This window comes from Ornithorhynchus anatinus, chromosome 11 (genome assembly GCF_004115215.2).
Source record: "Ornithorhynchus anatinus isolate Pmale09 chromosome 11, mOrnAna1.pri.v4, whole genome shotgun sequence".
Lineage (NCBI taxonomy): Eukaryota > Metazoa > Chordata > Mammalia > Monotremata > Ornithorhynchidae > Ornithorhynchus > Ornithorhynchus anatinus.
In genome coordinates, this window is record NC_041738.1 from 50,323,669 (window position 1) to 50,341,550 (window position 17,882).

The following is a 17,882-nucleotide window of genomic DNA, read 5'->3' on the forward strand; positions in this document are numbered from 1 at the left end:
AATAAATAAATAAATAAATACTATTGAATGAATATAGAGTTCCTTAGACGGTCCCTTGACAGTCTACAGCCTAAAGTCCCTCGAGACTAGAAAGCTCACTGCAGGCAAGGAATGTGTCTACATTATTGTGTTGTACTGACCCGAGCACATAGTGCAGTGCTCTGCACACAGTAGGTGCTCGATAAATACGATTTATTGATCGATCGCAGAGCTCTGTCCCAAGACCTTGGGAAAGTACTAGAGATCCCTGCCCACGAGGAGCTTACAGTCTGCAGGTGAGTCATTTCCTGGGGCTAAGAACCACTCGCTTTCAGCAGCCCTGGGAAAAGATGACTAATGACTAATGACAGTTTACCTACCTGTCTGACCTGTTGTACCCCTGGGGCAAGAAGACTACTCTTCCCAAATAATAATAATAATGATGATGGTATTTGTTAAGCACTTACTGTTCTAAGCGCTGGGGCAGATACAAGATAAGCAGGTTGGGCAGAGTCCCTTTCCCACATGGGGTTCACAGTTTTAATCCCCACTTACAGATGAGGTAACTGAGGCACAGAGATGGTAAATGACTGGCCCAGGGTCACACTTCCCTGCCTATCCAAAGCAAACCCTAGCAGAGCAGAGAAATCATAAACATTAGAGCAATCGTTTAAAGCTAGCCTATCTTCTTGTTGGAAAGAGGAGTGGACTCTAGGCTTCAAGGCTGTCCATCACCTCGCCCCCTCTTACTTCTCCTCCCTTCTCTCTTTCCACTACCCACCCCGAACGCTCCGCTCCTCTGCCGCCCACCTCCTCACCGTCCCCTGTTCTCGCCTATCCCGCCGTCTACCCCTGGGCCACGTCCTCCCGAGGTCCCGGAATGCCCTCCCTCCTCACCTCCGCCCAACTGATTCTCTTCTCCTCTTCAAAACCCTACTTAGAGCTCACCTCCTCCAAGAGGCCTTCCCAGGCTGAGCTCCCCCTTTTCCCTCTGCTCCCCCTGCTCCCCCTCTACCCCCCCTTCACCTCCCCTCAGCTAAGCCCTGTTTTCCCCCCTTTCCCTCTGCTCCTCCCCCTCTCCCTTCCTCTCCCCTCAGCACCGTACTCGTCCGCTCAACTGTATAGATTTTCATTACCCTACTTATTTTGCTAATGAGATGTACATCACCTTGATTCTATTTATTTGCTATTGTTTTATTGAGATGTTCAATCCCTCGATTCTATTTATTGCTATTGTTTTTGTCTGTCCGTCTCCTCCGATTAGACTGTAAGCCCGTCAAAGGGCAGGGACTGTCTCTATCTGTTACTGATTTGTACATCCCTAGCGCTTAGTAGAGTGCTCTGCACATAGTAAGCACTCAATAAAAACTATTGAATGAATGAATGGACTGTCCCTTTGAAAAAAAAAATTGAAACATATTAATTGGGTCTACAGTCATTTCCAGGTTGATTCCTAGGACTCCCACGGCCGATTGAAACTGTTGCAGCACATGCTCAGAATTTAAAACTCTCCAGCAGTGCCGCTCTCATGGTATCTTCTTCAGACTCCGTACTGGGGTCTATCATTACACATGCCAAGCAGGAGCAGTAAGAAAAGACTTCACTTAATAACAGTTTACCAAGGAGCGAGAGTAGGGCTGATCTTAATAAGCAGGTGCCTTGAGAGTAGGAAAACTTGTTCTGACTTGCCAAAAGGACAACAGGACAGGAGAGGACAGTCACTAACCCAAAGGCATTTCACTCTGTTGAAAGAAAAATGTGACCATTCCCGAGGGGGAACAAGTCTCCCCTGGGGGAAGGGGAGGATTGGGTTCATTTGAGCCCGGGGAGGGGACTCGATCTATCCCCGAGGGAGAGACCTGTTCCGGCCCATTCAATTGTAGACAGAAGCCCCCCTCTAGGATAAAATTAGCCGAGTCCCTCCGGTGCCACCTCTAGCCTCCGAGAACGGAGCGACTCCGGGGATGATCGAGGGCCAGAGTTTGGGACGAGACGGCTTTGGGGCCCGTGTGTGGTCGGCCTGCTGGGAAATGCAGGTGTTTTACCCTGCCGATGCCAACAGCCTAACTCAAAACACCACCATCGTACACCCTTCAGGGTAGAAAGAGGAGTTAGACGAGTCTCTGTTCTATCAGTTCAGTCACATTCTTCCAATTTTTGATGTTGGGTTGCTTTTTAAAAGCTTGAGCAACTCTGAGATGATGTCCCTTTTCCAACCATAACAAAGTTCTGACCCCATCTCCGTTGTGGTGAAAGTGGGTCAGGCACCGTGGCTTTTGCCTCTCTGTCTCTGTCTCCCTTCTCTATTGCCCTCTTTTTCTCCTTCTCTCTCTCCCTCCCCTGCCATCTCCCTCTCCCTCCTCCTCCCCACACATTGGCTTCTAGTTATTTGCGCTGGGAAAACACTCTTTAACAAGTCCTCGGAAAGAAGAATTTGTGCCTGGTTCTGCTTGTTTTTCCTCAGATCTTGGCTCCCCATTAAGGGTGGATTTCCTTTTGCTGCAGCTTCCCTCGCTGGACAACCGAGATTATTCGGTTGTCGGTCGCGAGGTGACTCAGCAGGGTCTTAGGGGTTCTGCGAGGCCGTGCGGGCACAGAAAGCGGATGCAGACAAGGACCCCGTCCGATTCTGGGGCTCCCCAAAGGTCACTGACCATTGTTCGGGCATAGTTCTGAGAGATCGACCCCAATTCCGAGGGCCTGGGGTGCCCCGGAATGTTTCCGGGGCCTCCCGGCGGCCACCCGCCTCAGCCCTCTCAGTAAACACCGTCAAGGCCGCTTCGACTGTCCGCTCTGAAACACAGATCCCAGTCTGACCAGCTGCTGGGATTTCTTTGTGGGGCCTAGAATCCTCTCCCCATCTGCATCCCCACCACCGGCTAACCACCACCTCTCTGGAGTATCGGCTGAATTATGCAATGAGAGCAACCGGGGAAAGAAAGGCAATAAAAAGCGTTGCCAAATATCTTGCCCATCAATCAGCCAACGCTCCTCACGTGCCCCCGAGCGGGGTTGCAAGCCGAGCTGACCGTTTTGCTAATATGATGACTCTTCCCTTACCTACCTCCTCTGGGGTGGTAAAGAGCTCCCCTCCCCCGCTGGGGAGAGGGAGAATATGTGCTTCAAGTGTGGGGGGTGGGTGTGGGTGTGGTATTCGTTAAGCGCTTATTATGTGCCAAGCACTGTTCTAAGCACTGGGATAGATATAAGGTAATGAGATTGTCCCACGTGTGGCTCTAGCACTTAATCCCCACTTAATCTCTCGCATGTGAAGTACTATACTACGTGCTTGGGTGAGTAGAGAAATCAGCGATCCTCCTCCCTCCTATCTTACCTGGCTGACTTTCTACTACAACCCAGCATGCTCGCTTTGCTCCTCTAACACCCACCTACTCACGGTACCTCCATCTCATCTGTCTCGCTGCTGAGCCCTTGCCCTTGTCCTCCCTCTGACCTGGAATTCCCTTCCCCTTTCAATATGACAGACCACCATCCTCCCCGCCTTCAAAAATGTATTAAGATCACCTCTCCTCCAAGAGGCCTTCCCTGACTAATCCCTCATTTCTCCTACTCTTTCTCCCTTCTGTATCGGCCTCGCGCTTGGGTCTGCACCCTTTAAGCACCCTACCCTCAGCTCCACAGCACTCGTGTTCATATCGCCAATTTATTTTCCCGTCTGCCTCCCCCTCTAGACTTTAAGCTCCTTGCGGGCAGGGTCCCGGTCTTCCAACTCTGTTGTTTTGTACCCGAGCGCTCGGTAAAGTGCCCGGGATACAGTAAGCGCTCAATAAATCCCATCCATTGATTAGAGTTAGTAGCCGCTAGTCCAGTCCTGGAAGAGCTTACAATCTCACGTCTATTAACTCGATTGCTTAGTGCAGAACTCTGCACACAGCGGGCACCCAGTCACCGGGTGTAGACTGGCGGAGTAGGACGCCAGCAGCTTCCGGGGCTCAGGGAGCCAGTCGGTCGCTGGGTTCCTGGGCCTCTCGGAGCCAGACTTGGTTTGCACCCAAGTGGCTCAAGTCTGGCTCACGTGCTTTTCTGTGGGGATGATTGAAGGGCTGAAGCGGGATGCTGCGATGTTCTCCTCGCTCGGCCAGGCCTGAAGGGGGGAAGGGAGAGCGAGAGGAACCGAGGGAGGGAGGGAAGACTGACACCTGAGCTACCTTTCCAGTTCCTCACATCTGGTCTGAACAACTACCTGCAATTTCATTCCTTATTAAACACCCTCCCCTGCCACCCTGCTGAGCAAGTCGGAGCAAAAGCTCCAGCCCCAGTTTGAGTCAGACTACCCCTCCTTTCTTTTAATGGTATTTGTTAAGTGCTTCCTAGGTGCCAGGCACTCTACTAAATACTGGGGTCGATCTGAGGTGATCAGGTTGGACCCAGCCCACGTCGGACTCACGGACTCAATCCCCATTTTTACAGATGAGATGACTGAGGCACAGAGAGGTGACTTGTCCAAGGTCACACAGTAGACGCTTGGCGGAGCCAGGATTAGAACCCAGGTCCTCTGACTCCCGTGCCCGTGCCCTTTCCACTAGGTCACACTGCTTCTCCCTCCCTTTCTGCTCCAAGAGGAGGAGCGGGGAGAAGCTCATGCTTGAACAGTCTCCCCCTCCTCCTTTTCCCCTCCCAGCCCAGACTGGGGCCCAGTTAGAGAAGCAGCGTGGCTCAGTGGAAAGAGCCCGGGCTTGGGAGTCACAGGTCATGGGTTCGAATTCCTGCTCTGCTACTCGTCAGCTGTGTGACTGTGGGGAAGTCACTTCACTTCTCTGTGCCTCAGTTACCTCATCTGAGAAATGGGGATGAAGACTGTGAGCCTCACGAGGGTCAACCTGATGACCCTGTATCTACCCCAGCGCTCAGAACAGTGCTCTGCACATAGTAAGCGCTTAACAAATACCGACATTATTATTATTGCGAATTCTGTGGGGGTTGAAAGGAACACTGACCCCCCAACCCCATCCCACCAACTTCCAAACTCTGCAGACCAACCTGATGAGGGTGTTGGGCTTGGACCTGAAGCCAGTAGGGGCCACTCAGTCGCCTCCCTCCCACTCCTCCATCTGACTGGGCCGTAACCAGCGAATGAAAGACTTCGAGGAAGTCTGCTCCCCACGCTCACCTGAGATCACCATTTCTTGCCGGACCCTACCGGACTCTCTCTCTGGAGCGTGCCGTCCCCCCACATACCCACAGCGTCGGAGAGGATGGGGGTGAAAACATGTGCTGAGCATTTTTCTGGTTTCTCCCCATGATGTCATCGTAAGGCCTCACAGTTTGGGCTCAAAAGCATAATAATGTTGGTATTTGTTAAGCGCTTACTATGTGCAGAGCACTGTTCTAAGCGCTGGGGTAGATACAGGGTCATCAGGTTGTCCCACGTGAGGCTCCCAGTCTTCATCTCCATTTTACAGAGGAGGGAACTGAGACACAGAGAAGTGAAGTGACTTGCCCACAGTCACACAGCTAAGTGGCAGAGCGGGGATTCAAACCCATGACCTCTGACTCCCAAGCCCGGGCTCTTTCCCCTGAGCCACGCTGCTCCTCTAAGCATGAAACTCTCCAGTATCGCTATCACCGGTTGCATCTCTTGAACATTTACTACGTGCAGAACACTGTTCTAAGTCCTTGGGCGAGTACTTTCCCAAGTACAACAGAATCAGCAGACACGTTCCCCGCCCATAACAAGCTACAGAGATTTTTGAGCCGATTATTCCTCTCTCTGGTTTGAGGTAGAAAAACTTTTTTCACAGGAAGCCCCACTAGAAGCAGCATGGCTCAGTGGAAAGAGCCCGGGCTTGGGAGTCAGAGGTTATGGGTTTGAATCCCAGCTCTGCCACCTGTCAGCTGTGTGACTATGGGCAAGTCACAACTTCTCTGTGCCTCAGTTCCCTCACCTGTAAAATAGGGATTAAGACTCTGAGCCTCACGTGGGACAACCTGATCATCCTGTATCTACCCCAGCGCTTAGAACAGTGCTCTGCACATAGTAAGCACTTAACAAATACCAACATTATTATTATTATTATTATTAGAAGGTGATGTCAAAATAGGTCTCTAGCCAGGAAAGTATTAGGATAAGTTCTGCTATTACTATTATTCTGGCATTGCTATGATTACTATTCTATTACTAAAATAGTAATAATAATGTTGGTATTTATTAAGTGCTTACTATGTGCAGAGCACTGTTCTAAGTGCTGGGGTAGATACAGGTTAATCAGGTTGTCCCACGTGAGGCTCACAGTTAATCCCCATCTGACAGATGAGGTAACTGAGGCCCAGAGAAGTGAAGTGACTCGCCCACAGTCACACAGCTGACAAGTGGCAGAGCCGGGTTTCGAACCCATGACCTCTGACTCCCAAGCCTGGCTCTTTCCACTGAACCACACTGCTTCTTTATAAGGCCCGATTAAAAAGCAAGATCAGTCTCTCCCTTCTGAGTGTAAACACCTTGTGGACAAGGAATGTTTCTTGTGCTTTTGTTGTACCATCTCAAACACTGAGTACACAGTGCACTGTGCCCCAGGAGTGCTCCGTAAATGAAGTGAAGTGACTTGCCCACAGTCACACAGCTGACAAGCGGCAGAGCCGGGATTTGAACCCATGACCTCTGACTCCCAAGCCCGGGCTCTTTCCATTGAGCCACGCTGCTTCTCAGTAGGGATTAATACTTTGATCTCTATGTGGAACAGTGAGTCTGTCCCACCTGATTATCTTTGTGGCATTTAAGTACTTACCGTGTGCCAGGCACCGTACTAAGTCCTGGGGTAGATGCAAGATAAACAGCCTACCCCAATGCTTAGTACAGTGCTTGTTCTCTAGTGACTACCTAAATATCACCATTATTACTACGGCTATTTATCCTGGATTTTTTCATTCGACCCCGAGGGCCGATCCACTCTCCATTTTTTTTTTGCTCAGAGTCCTTCATCATGGGGGCTTCTGGTCCACCAGCGGAGACCCTGGCCCCGGGCTCCGCCATGGTGCACCACAGAGTTCCCTGCAGATCGTCTCTCCAGTGTCTTGGGTCACCCCGGAAGGGTGTCAGTCACTTTATCATTATTTACTTCAGTGTGCAGAGCACCGAACTGCTTGAGAGAGTATAATATAGCAACCTACCAGACACATTCCCTGCCCCCAGTGAGCTTAGTCCTGAAGGGGAGAGACACATTAATATAAATAAATAAAATTACAGAGGTGTATATTGGTGCCGTGGAGCCGGGATGAGGGTATGAATAGTGCAACTCGGCTGCATTTTCCTCTCGGGATGGAGGATGGCCCATCTCTTCCCCTTCCTCTTTCCAGAGTGTCTCTTTGATTCGAAGCAAGTCGAGCGTCCACGGGCCACTCTCCAAGCCATGTTTGTGCCAGCCACGCAAGGCTCTTCCTAATCCCCACCCCCTCCATCAGCTCCCTGGCATAGAAGGAGACTTTTAGCTCCTTCCTGTAAAAATAAATAAATAAATGTTGGTATTTGTTAAGCACTTACTATGTGCCGAGCACTGTTCTAAGCACTGGGGTGGACAGAGGGGAATCAGATTGTCCCACGTGGGGCTCACGGTCTTAATCCCCATTTTACAGATGAGGGAACTGAGGCACCGAGAAGTTAAGTGACTTGCCCAAAGTCACACAGTTGACAAGTGGCCGAGCTGGGATTCGAACCCATGACCTCTGACTCCAAAGCCCGTGCTCTTTCCACTGAGCCACGCTGCTTCTGTAGACTGGAAGCTCCTTGTAGGCAGGGATCGCGTCTACCGACACTGTTGTAAAGCAGCATAGCGGATAGAGCACGGGCCTGGGAGTCGGAAGGTCATGGGTTCTAATCCTGGCTCCACCACTTATCTTCTGTGTGACCTTGGACGAGTCACTTCACTGTGTATCGGTTACCTCGTTTGTAAAATGGAGAGACTGTGAGCCCCATGTGGGACAGGGACTGTGTCCAACCTAATTTGCTTATATACTCCCCAGCATTTAGTAAGGTGCCTGGCACATAGTAAGCACTTAACAAATACCGTTATTATCATTATTATTACTTTCCCAAACACTTAGTATGGTGCTCTGTGCATAATAAGCACTCAATAAATACCATTGATTGGTGGATCGCTAGGAGTCTGAGAAGCTGGAGGAGGACTCCAGGGAATCCAGGTGAACCTCTTCTTAGGAGCCCCTCCTCTCCCTCCGAGCTGCGTCTCATTGTTCTTGTCTGTCCGTCTCCCCCGATTAGACTGTAAGCCCGTCAAAGGGCAGGGACCGTCTCTGTTACCGATTTGTACATTCCAAGCGCTTAGTACAGTGCTGTGCACATAGTAAGAGCTGGATAAATACTATTGAATGAATGAATGAATGATTGAATCCAGGCCCCTCCTCTCCCCCCAAGCTGCATCCCATTCGTGCTGGGCAGAAGCGGAGACGTGGGTGGCCTCTCTGATCCTGCGGCATGGGAGAGTGATTCTCCCCTCTGTTGGGCCAAGTACACTGGCTTAATTCTCCCCCACCTCATCCTCTCAGTGTACCAGGGACAACGCCAAGGTGGTTTCAGGATTCTTCCATGGGCCCTGAAGAATACCCAGCCCACTTACCTGCCAGAACTCCTACAGATGGTGGAGTTGATCTCTAAATGTTCAGAATGGCTTCAGAACCAGCAAGTATGGCCTCAAACATGCACCAGAAATGATTTACCAGCCAAGATCACATAGACCATCCTTGTCTTAACACTTTGAATATTAGACATTTCTTCAGAGAGAATTACTGGCTAGCATCTGCTCTGTAACTTCTTTCGTAGTATCAGTCAGACTAGAAAATGTTCTGGTTCATACAGGAAAAGCAAACAAATTTCTTGGTAAGCTTACTGGGATCGTCAGTAGCCTAGTTCCCAATTGCTTGGGATGAGATCTAACTGGACACTTCTTAATAATAATGATAATACTAGTAATGTTGGTATTTGTTAAGCGCTTACTATGTGCAGAGCACTGTTCTAAGCACTGGGGGAGATACAGGGTAATCAGGTTGTCCCACGTGAGGCTCACAGTCAATCCCCATTTGACAGATGAGGTAACTGAGGCCCAGAGAAGTGAAGTGACTTGCCCACAGTCACACAGCTGACAAGCGGCAGAGCCGGGATTTGAACCCATGACCTCTGACTCCCAAGCCCGGGCTCTCGCCACTGAGCCACGCTGCTTCTCTTCTTCCTCTGCTGAGCTTTTTCTTTGCTCTCACTGTTACCAAATCACAATGCTCTTTGAGTAACATATCACACTTTCCCCAAATTGGCAAGGATTTAAGACGCAACCTCATGGGTGCCCGGTTTCATTACTTCAACTTACTACCGTCCCTTTTGCCCTCGATCGTTGAGCTCTTCTTTGGAAATAGCAGGAATGACAACAATGCCTCCTTTCCTCTGGACTTGTTCTAACCTCATGGATTCCTGGTTGTGAAACAAGATTCAGAAATGTCTCGTTTGAGTTTTCATCATACGGTATACAATGTCTCCCGAGCTCCTCTTCTCCATAAATGTTTGCCTCTAGTCGGCCATCCCAGGAAGAGAAAAATAGGACCCGAATCTGCGTCTTAAAGGCAACTAGGCAAATAAAGAACCGGCTTCCCCGGAGAATAACTAAGTGAAGGACTTCGTGACGTAGCATTCTTTCAGCCTTCTCTACCATGGAATTTTCCAGACTGTGTCTACCAACCTTTTATAGCATACTCTCCCAGGTGCTTTGTACAGTGTTCCGCACACAGTGAGCGCTCAATAAATGCGATCAATTGATTTTAGTTCCAGCCCGCCCTTCCAGCCAGCTCAGGGCCCGGCTGTCCTCACCCTCAGATCCCCTCCCCGGGTAGCTCGCAGTCAAGCCCCACGTTAATAATAATAACGTTGGTATTTGTGAAGCGCTTACTCTGGGCAGAGCACTGTTCTAAGCGCTGGGGGAGATACAGGGTAATCAGGTTGTCCCAAATGGGGCTCACAGTCTTCATCCCCATTTTACAGATGAGGACACTGCGAACCCATGACCTCTGACTCCCCGGCCCGGGCTCTTTCCACTGAGCCGTGCTGCTTCTCTTACATTACCACAAGACTGCAAGCTTGTTGTGGACATGGAACGCGACCACCAACTCCGTTATACTGTTCTCTCCCAAGGGCTTAGCTACACTGCTCTGCACACAAATTCGACTGCCTGCTACCTTCTCTCCGAGATCGGAAGCTTCTCCAGTACACTGGAAGCCCCTTGAAGGCAGAGACTGTGCCTGACGACTCTATTGTATTGCACTCTATCAAGCACTTAGTACAGCGCTCTTCACAAAGTAAGCATTCAAAAAATGCCATCGATCGATTGACTGATCCTCCCTCCCCCCAGCGGTCACCGCAGCTGCCCGGCCGGCCCATCTTTCTCAAACCCACTACCGTCTTGCAGGCTGCGCTTCTGGGAAACTCCAGCACCTTTTCTGCCTCCCTCCTCCCACATGGCTCCATCCATCCCTCTCTCATTCACATCGTGCTACTTTTTCTCCCCGCCAGCAGCCCCCAGAAAGTGGAGCCTGGGCACCACGAAAGAAGGGGGAGGGGGTGCAGAGCTATAGCAGAAGGGAGGGCTTGGGCTACTGGGGGCATTAGTGTTGGTTGGGGGGGAGGGGGCAGAGCAAGGGCACAGAGGCCAGGAAAGGCTTTTCAATCAATCATTGGTATTTATTGAATACCTTTTTGCAAAGCACTGTACTAAGCACTTGGGAAAGTACAAAAAGGGGCAGATGCAGCCCCTGCCCGCAAGGAGCTAAGACTGTCCAGGCACATTCTCCCCGATCAGCTCCCAGCTCCAGTGGGATTCTTACCTACTGCCTGGGGCCCTGCCCAAGCGGCCCCCCTGGGCTCAAAGCAGGCCCGGGGACTGAGTCAGAGTCAGATAGGAGCAGCGTATGAGAGCCATTCCCCGGAGGAGGAGGCCAGGTTCAGGGCCCCCGGGGCCCAGCTCAGGAAGGCAGCCTCCTCTGGGCCTCGTTATAGCAGCCCAGCCGCACACGCAGACTCCAAACCAGCATCAGACTGATCCCCAGCCCTCCAGGGAGCTCGGATGGCCGGCCCCCAGGGCAGTAACCAGCCCTAGGAGGAGAGGCCCCAACTACACATTTTCAGAGAACAAGGGGTTAGGGGCTCCAAGAAGCAGAAAACCACAAGGAGGCGGAAGGCGGGAGTGCCGATTGGCACCGATCAGGAGGAAGGAATCTATCAATGCCATCCGTTGAGTTCTTGCTGCATGCAGGGTACTATAGAATCATCTGGGAGACTATAACAACATAACAGACACCTTCCCTTAAGGAGCTTACAGTCTAGTCGGGGAGGTAGACATTAAATTTACAGATAGACTGTAAACTCACTGTGGGCAAGGAATATGTCTGTTCTACTGTTATATCGTACTCTCCCAAGTGCTCAGGACAGTGCTCTGCACCTGGTAAACACTCAGTAAGTAAAATTGATTGACCAATTGATAGGGGAAGTAGCAGATTAGAAGGATTTGTACATGAATCCTTCTAATCAAAGGTCACCCGAGATCTCCTTCTTGCCAAATCCAATGACTCCTCCTCTATCCTAATCCTCCTCGACCTCTCAGCTGTCTTCGACACTGCCGACCATCACCTTCTCCTTCACACCTTATCTCACCTTGGCTTCACGGACTCCGTCCTCTCCCGGTTCTCCTATCTTTCTGGCCATTCATTCTCGGTCACCTTCGCGGGCTCCTCTTCCCCCTCCCATCCTCTAACTGTTGGGGTTCCTCAAGGGTCAGTTCTTGGCTCTCTTCTGTTCTCCATCTACACACACTCTCTCGATGAACTCATTCGCTCCCACGGCTTCAACTATCATCTCTATGCAGATGACACCCAAATCTACATCTCCTCCCCTGTTCTCTCCCCCTCCCTTCTGGCTCGTATCTCCTCCTGCCTCCGGGATGTCTCCACCTGGATGTCTGCCCGCCACCTAAAACTCAACATGTCTAAGACTGAGCTTATCTTCCCTCCCAAGCCCTGTCCTCTTCCTGACTTCCCTATCACTGTGGACGATATGACCATCCTTCCCGACTTTCAAGCCCGCAACCCTGGTGTCATCCTTGACTCGGCTCTCTCATTCACCCCACACATCCAATCCATCACCAACGCCTGCCAGTCTCACCTTTACAATATCGCCAAGATCTGTCCTTTCCTCTCCATCCAAACTGCTAACGTGGTGCTACAAGCTCTCATAATATCCCAGCTGGATTATTGTGTCAGCCTCCTCTCTGATCTCCCTTCCTCCTGTCTCTCCCCACTGCAGTCTATTCTTCATTTGCCGCCCGGATCACCTTCCTATAGAAATGCTCTGGGCATGTCACTCCCCTCATAAACCTCCAGCGGTTGCCTATCAACCTCCACATGAAACAAAAACTTCTCACTCTGGGCTTCAAGGTTCTCCATCACCTTGCCCCCTCCTACCTCACCTTTCTTCTCTCTTTCTACTACCCACCCCAAATGCTCTGCTCCTCTGCCACTCACCTCCTCACTATCCCCCATTCACGCTTATCCCACCGCCGACTTCTGGCCCACATCTTATCGCCGTCCCGGAACACCCTCCCTCCTCACCTCCGCCAAACTAACTCTCTTCCCCTCTTCAAAGCCCTGAGAGCTCACCTTCTCCAAGAGGCCTTCCCAGACTGAGCTATTTTCCCTCTGCTCCTTCTCTGCTCCCCCTCCACCCTCTGCTCCCTCCCACTTTCCCCCTTCATCTCCCCTGAGCTAAGCTCCTTTTCCCTCTGCTCCTCCCCTCTCTCTTCCCCTCCCCTCAGCACTGAGCTCATTTGTATATATTTTTATTACCCTATTTATTTTGTTAATGAGGTGTACACCCCCTTGATTTTATTTATTGTGATTATGTTGTCTTGTTTTTGTCCGTCTGTCTCCCCCAATTAGACTGTGAGTCCGTCACTGGGCAGGGATTGTCTCTGTTGCCGAATTGTATATTCCAAGCGTTTAATACAGTGCTCTGCACATAGTAAGCACTCAATAAATACTATTGAATGAATGAATGAATGCTGCAGGCTGGGAGGAATACCAAAGTGTTTAAGGGATACGCACCTAAATGTAGAAAGTGTAGAAAGGAGGACAGATAGAGTGGGGAAATGAGGGATTGGTTGAGAAAGACCTCTTGAAGGAGATGTAATTTTAATAGGGTGGTCTGTTGGACATGAAACAGCGTGGCTTAGTGGAAAGAACATGGGCCTGGGAGTCAAGAGGACGTAGGATTTAATCCTGGCTCCGCTTCATGTCTGCTGTGTAACCCTGGGCAAGTCACTTACCTTTCTGGGTCTCAATTACCTCATCTATAAAATGGGGATTAAGACTGTGAACCCCATGTGGGACAGGGACTGTGTCCAACCTGATTATCTTGTATCTACCCCTGCACTTAAAACAGTGCTTAGATGACAGTAAGCACTTACCAAATACCACAATCATAACTATTACTACATGAAGCGGGAGGGAGTTACAGGCTGCAGTGAGGATGAGAGCAAGGAGTCAGCATCGGGACAGACGAGAAGGCTGGTATCAGAGGAGCAAAGTGTGAGGGCTGAGTTGTAGCCATCGAGTGCTTTAAAGCCAATAGTAAGGGGTTTCTGTTTGATGCGGACATGGATGGGCAACCCCTGGAGGTTCTTGAGGAGTGGAGAAACGGATTGAGAGGATGTAGAGGAGGAACTGGCAGTGCTGTCCAATTAAAGGCACTTTAATGCTGAATGAGAGTTGTCAAAGGTCACAACGAGAGTGTAAGGACAAGGTAACTTCTCTGAGCCTGTTCTCCCATTCCCCTTCCTATTTAGATTGTGAGTCCCACGTTAGAATAGCGTTTGAAACAAACTAAGCGCTTAACGAGTACCATAAAAACCATCATTCATGGCATTTTTTGAACATTTACCGTGTGCAGAGCACCATACTAAGCCCTTGACAGTACTATGATTGATCCAGAAAGGGAATTAGGGAAGAGGTGGAGGCTTGGGTGTGAAGCTAGTCAGCTTAATTTCTGCCTAATTGCATTTGAAGATGGAAATGGGAAAGCTGGGTTTGGCTCTCCTGTAGCCAAGAGGAAATACAGGACTGATGTAGAGGTGAGAGGTCAAGGAGAGAAACCCAGACTCGGGAGCCATCCGCGCAGGGAGGAGGTCACAGAAACTGGAGGAAGAGGAGGACCGAGGAAGGAGAAAAAGGGACGATGAGGAGGTGGTGGTGGGTGGAGGTTGGCCTGGCAGGTGTGGATGGGGCAGGCAGGGAAGCAGTTTGGGTGGGCCTGTTAGCTCCAGAGGGAAACTGGCAGCAGGAACAGAAAAACGCAAGGCTCAGGAGGGGCTTCATCTCGCAGTTCGTGCTCTCCCCTGGTGCCACGCTAACCTCAAGCAATCAATGGTATCTATTGAGCCGCCCACCTCTCACCCACGTCCTGCCTCTGGCCTGGAACACCCTCCCTCTTCATTTCCAACAAACAATTTCTCTCCCTTCCTTCTAAGCCTTACTGAAGGCACATCACCTCCAAGAGGTCTTTCCTAAGCCCTCTTTTCCTTTTCTCTCACTCCCATTTGTCTCTCCCTCACTTGCTCCCCTCATTCAGGCCTCCTCCCAGCCCCACACCCCTTACGTACATCTCTGTAACTTTATTTACAGTAATGTCTGTCTCCCCTGCTAGACTGTAAGCTTGTTGTGGGCAGAGAATTTGTCTGTTATACTGTATTCCCACAAGCATTTGGTACCCTAATCTGCACACAGTAAACGCTCAATAAATTTTATTGACTGTGCAGAGCTCTGTACTAAGTGCTTGGGAGAAAGCACAACAAAGGAATCGGTAGGTATGTTCCCTGCCGTTCTACATTTTGTTTGACTCACCCCCAGCCCCTCACTGCTTGGAACAACCCTCCTCTGCCACTTCCATAAAAACTGTCCCTTTCTCTCTCCAGAACACTTCTAAAGACCCACCTCCTCCAAAAGCCTTTCCCGGATTAAATTTTACCTGGTTTCGAGTATCCCAGCCAGTTGGCGACGGTGTCTAGCCCTTCAAAATGATGAAGTGTCCGTCATTTGTGTCGTGTCCGCTTTAACACGTTTGTTCAGTGTACAGCTGCGTCGCCTGCTGGAAAGGGCATAGGACTGGGAGTCAAGAAACCTGGGTTCAAGTCCCAGCTCTGTCACGTGCCTGCTTTGGGAACTTGGGCAAGTCACAAATTCTCTGTCCTCGGTTTTCTCGTCCGCAAAATGGGGATAAAAGAGACCCGTCCTTCTCAGGCGGCACGTGCCACATGGGACAGGGACTGTCAGATCTGATTGCCTTATACTGACAGTGCTAGACTCTAAGGAATGGTATTTATGAAGTGCTTATTAGCAGATCAAAGACCTCAAGATTTTGTTGGTTTATTTCTTTTTAATGGTATTTGTTAAGCACTTACTCTGTACTAAACACTGGAGTAGATACAAGCTAATCAGATTGGACACAGCCCATACACCATTATGAGGCTCACAGTCTTATCTCCCTATTACAGATGAGGTGACAACCAGGGAAATAAAGTGACTTGACTAAGGTCACAGCTAACAAGTGGCCAAGTAGGAATTGGAACTCAGGTCCTCTGACTCCCAGGTCTATGGTCTTTCCACTCAGGCGTCTCTTGTTGGTTAAGAAAGAGCACTCACCTCACCGCTTTTAAGGAAGGAGGCGGCCCGGTGGGGGCTAGGACTGTGACAGGAAGTCATGTTGGCAGGCAGGCACACACACCCATTTATTTGCCTTCCTCCTTGTTCATTGCACACCACAGACAAAAGGGAGGGTGGAGAAAAAGTTACTCTGACCCTTCCTATCTGAAATCTATTTGCGTGTCTGCCTCCCCTGCTAGCTCATAAAGTATGTCTTCTAACTCTTTTATACTCACCCAACGGTGCTATGCAGACCTTAAAGGGGGATTAATAAACACTACTGATTACGGTCTCTATTTCCTGCATGCAGATTGGACTTCCTTGGGTTTGCGGTGAGGGCAATAATCTGGTTTTGGCACATTTTTTGATAGGGCCAGGAGGACCAAGGCCTGGGAGGAGGAGTAATTATAGTAATAGTATTTGATGAGTGTTGCGCACTGCACTAAAGGCTCGGGCACGAACTCAAAAGCTTAAGGCACAGCCCCTGCCCACAGCGAGCTTACGCTCTACCGGCTGCATGCTCATAGGGTTTAGGAACCTCTCCGCGGAGCTGGGAGGTCAACAGTGATCGTAATGAAATCTTGAAAATCACAGGTTGACCAACAAGCTGCCCGACTGGAATTGGACCTCAGGGTTGGAGGGGGAGCTGGGGGCGGGGATAGGCTAGATGAGCTCTTCAGCTGGTGGCGGAGCCTTCAGGAATCGTGGAGGGCCACCAGTCCCAAAATCTTTTCCAAAAGCCAGGGATGGGTCCACGCCTGCCTGCGGAAGAACACGCTGCCGTGGAGCCTCAAGCCATTACCGGTGTCTGTACTCTTTCAAGCATTTAGTACAGTGCTCTACACACAATAAGCGCTCAATAAATATAGTTGAATTGAACTGAGGTGGTCTTGGAAACCCAGTTCCCCACCAATACTTCCTGCAAGGCAAGTGAGAACACCAGGGATTCTGGTGTTTCTGCCCTCCAACCCCACCAGGCCATGGATACTGCTGGTGCCCGTTGGGGTTGTAGAGATCATCCAACTTTAAAATACAACTCCCCAGCTTTCCTGGCTCAGTTTAGCCTATAAAACACACCAAGAGAGGGGCCGGTTTCTACTTCAGTAACTTTCTGCAGCTAAATTGGGGGTTGGGGGTGGAGGGAGAGGGGATAAGGTGAAACTCTTCATTAGTCGTGAAGTGCTCCATAGACCAGGTTTCAACTTCCTGGCAAACACTGCCCAACTTCTTCTTTCACTTGTCCTCTTTGCGCCTGTTTTTCAGAGTGATTGAAGAAGATCTGAACTCAGGCCAATAGCGAAGTCCTGGAGACCATGGCTCTCTGTTTATTCACAGAAGAGAACAGCCACTAGTCCTGTAAAAAGCAACCTTCTCCGGGAGGCTCAACATAAGTCCTCTTTGAAGGATTGCCTCCGTTCTGCTCTGGTAGTCTTTTTTTTTTTCTTTTTAATGTTATTTGCTAATCACTTACCATGTGCCAGGCACTACTAAGCACTGGGGTAGATACAACAATCAGACCGGACACAGTACATGTCCTTCAAGGGGCTCACAGGCTTTACCCCCATTTTACAGACGAGGTAACTGAAGCACAGAGAAGTGAGTGCCCAAGGTCACGGCAGACAAGTGGCAGACAAGTGGCAGAGCCGGGATTAGAGCCCAGGTCCTCTGACCACCAGGCAACACTGCTTCTCTTATTAAAGAACCTGCAGTGAGGTGGCTGTCAAGCAAAAATGCGATAAGATGGGCAGACTACCTAGACTATAAGCTCCTTAAGGCAGGGAACATGTCTACCAACAGTCTTGAATCGAACTCTCCCAAACGCTAAGTACGGAGCTCTGCGCACAGTAAGGGATCGGTAAATACCATTGATCGTTATCCAATGCAACCAACGACAAGAAGATCAATAAGCTTAGCCTGCGTCGGCTTGGGAGGATTTCAGTTAGCTTTCAAGGGTGTTTTTGTGGGAAGAATTTTCCAAGGCAAAGCCGTTTACATTGACCAACTCTACTTGAGGGCCCCCCAAGGAACTTACTGGATTGGGAAATTCCCTTGAAGGCAGGGATCTCATCTTCCATTTTACACTCCCAACCGCTTTGTAAAGCGCCCGCATACAGTGGGAACTTGGATCCGGCTAACAGGATGTCGGCTGGGACTTGATCCTGCTTCTCCTCACCCATCTGGATCCTGAGAAGTTGAGACAACTA

The 17,882-nt window shown here is 50.1% G+C and overlaps 1 protein-coding gene across 2 annotated transcripts in view; it reads right to left on the bottom strand.

Annotated features, from left to right (window-relative positions):
- Positions 1-17,882, bottom strand: part of GAN (gigaxonin) — a 113,763-nt gene that overhangs the window by 16,609 nt on the left and 79,272 nt on the right. The window contains exons 12-13 of one of the 2 annotated variants that reach the window (XR_005660509.1): positions 9,312-9,412; positions 8,744-8,793 (exon numbers count right to left, since the gene is read on the bottom strand). The gene's annotated coding sequence lies outside the window, so the exon portion shown is untranslated. Of the gene's footprint in view, positions 1-8,743; positions 8,794-9,311; positions 9,413-17,882 lie in introns of those variants that run through there. The other variant, XR_003762814.2, reaches the window with a different exon arrangement.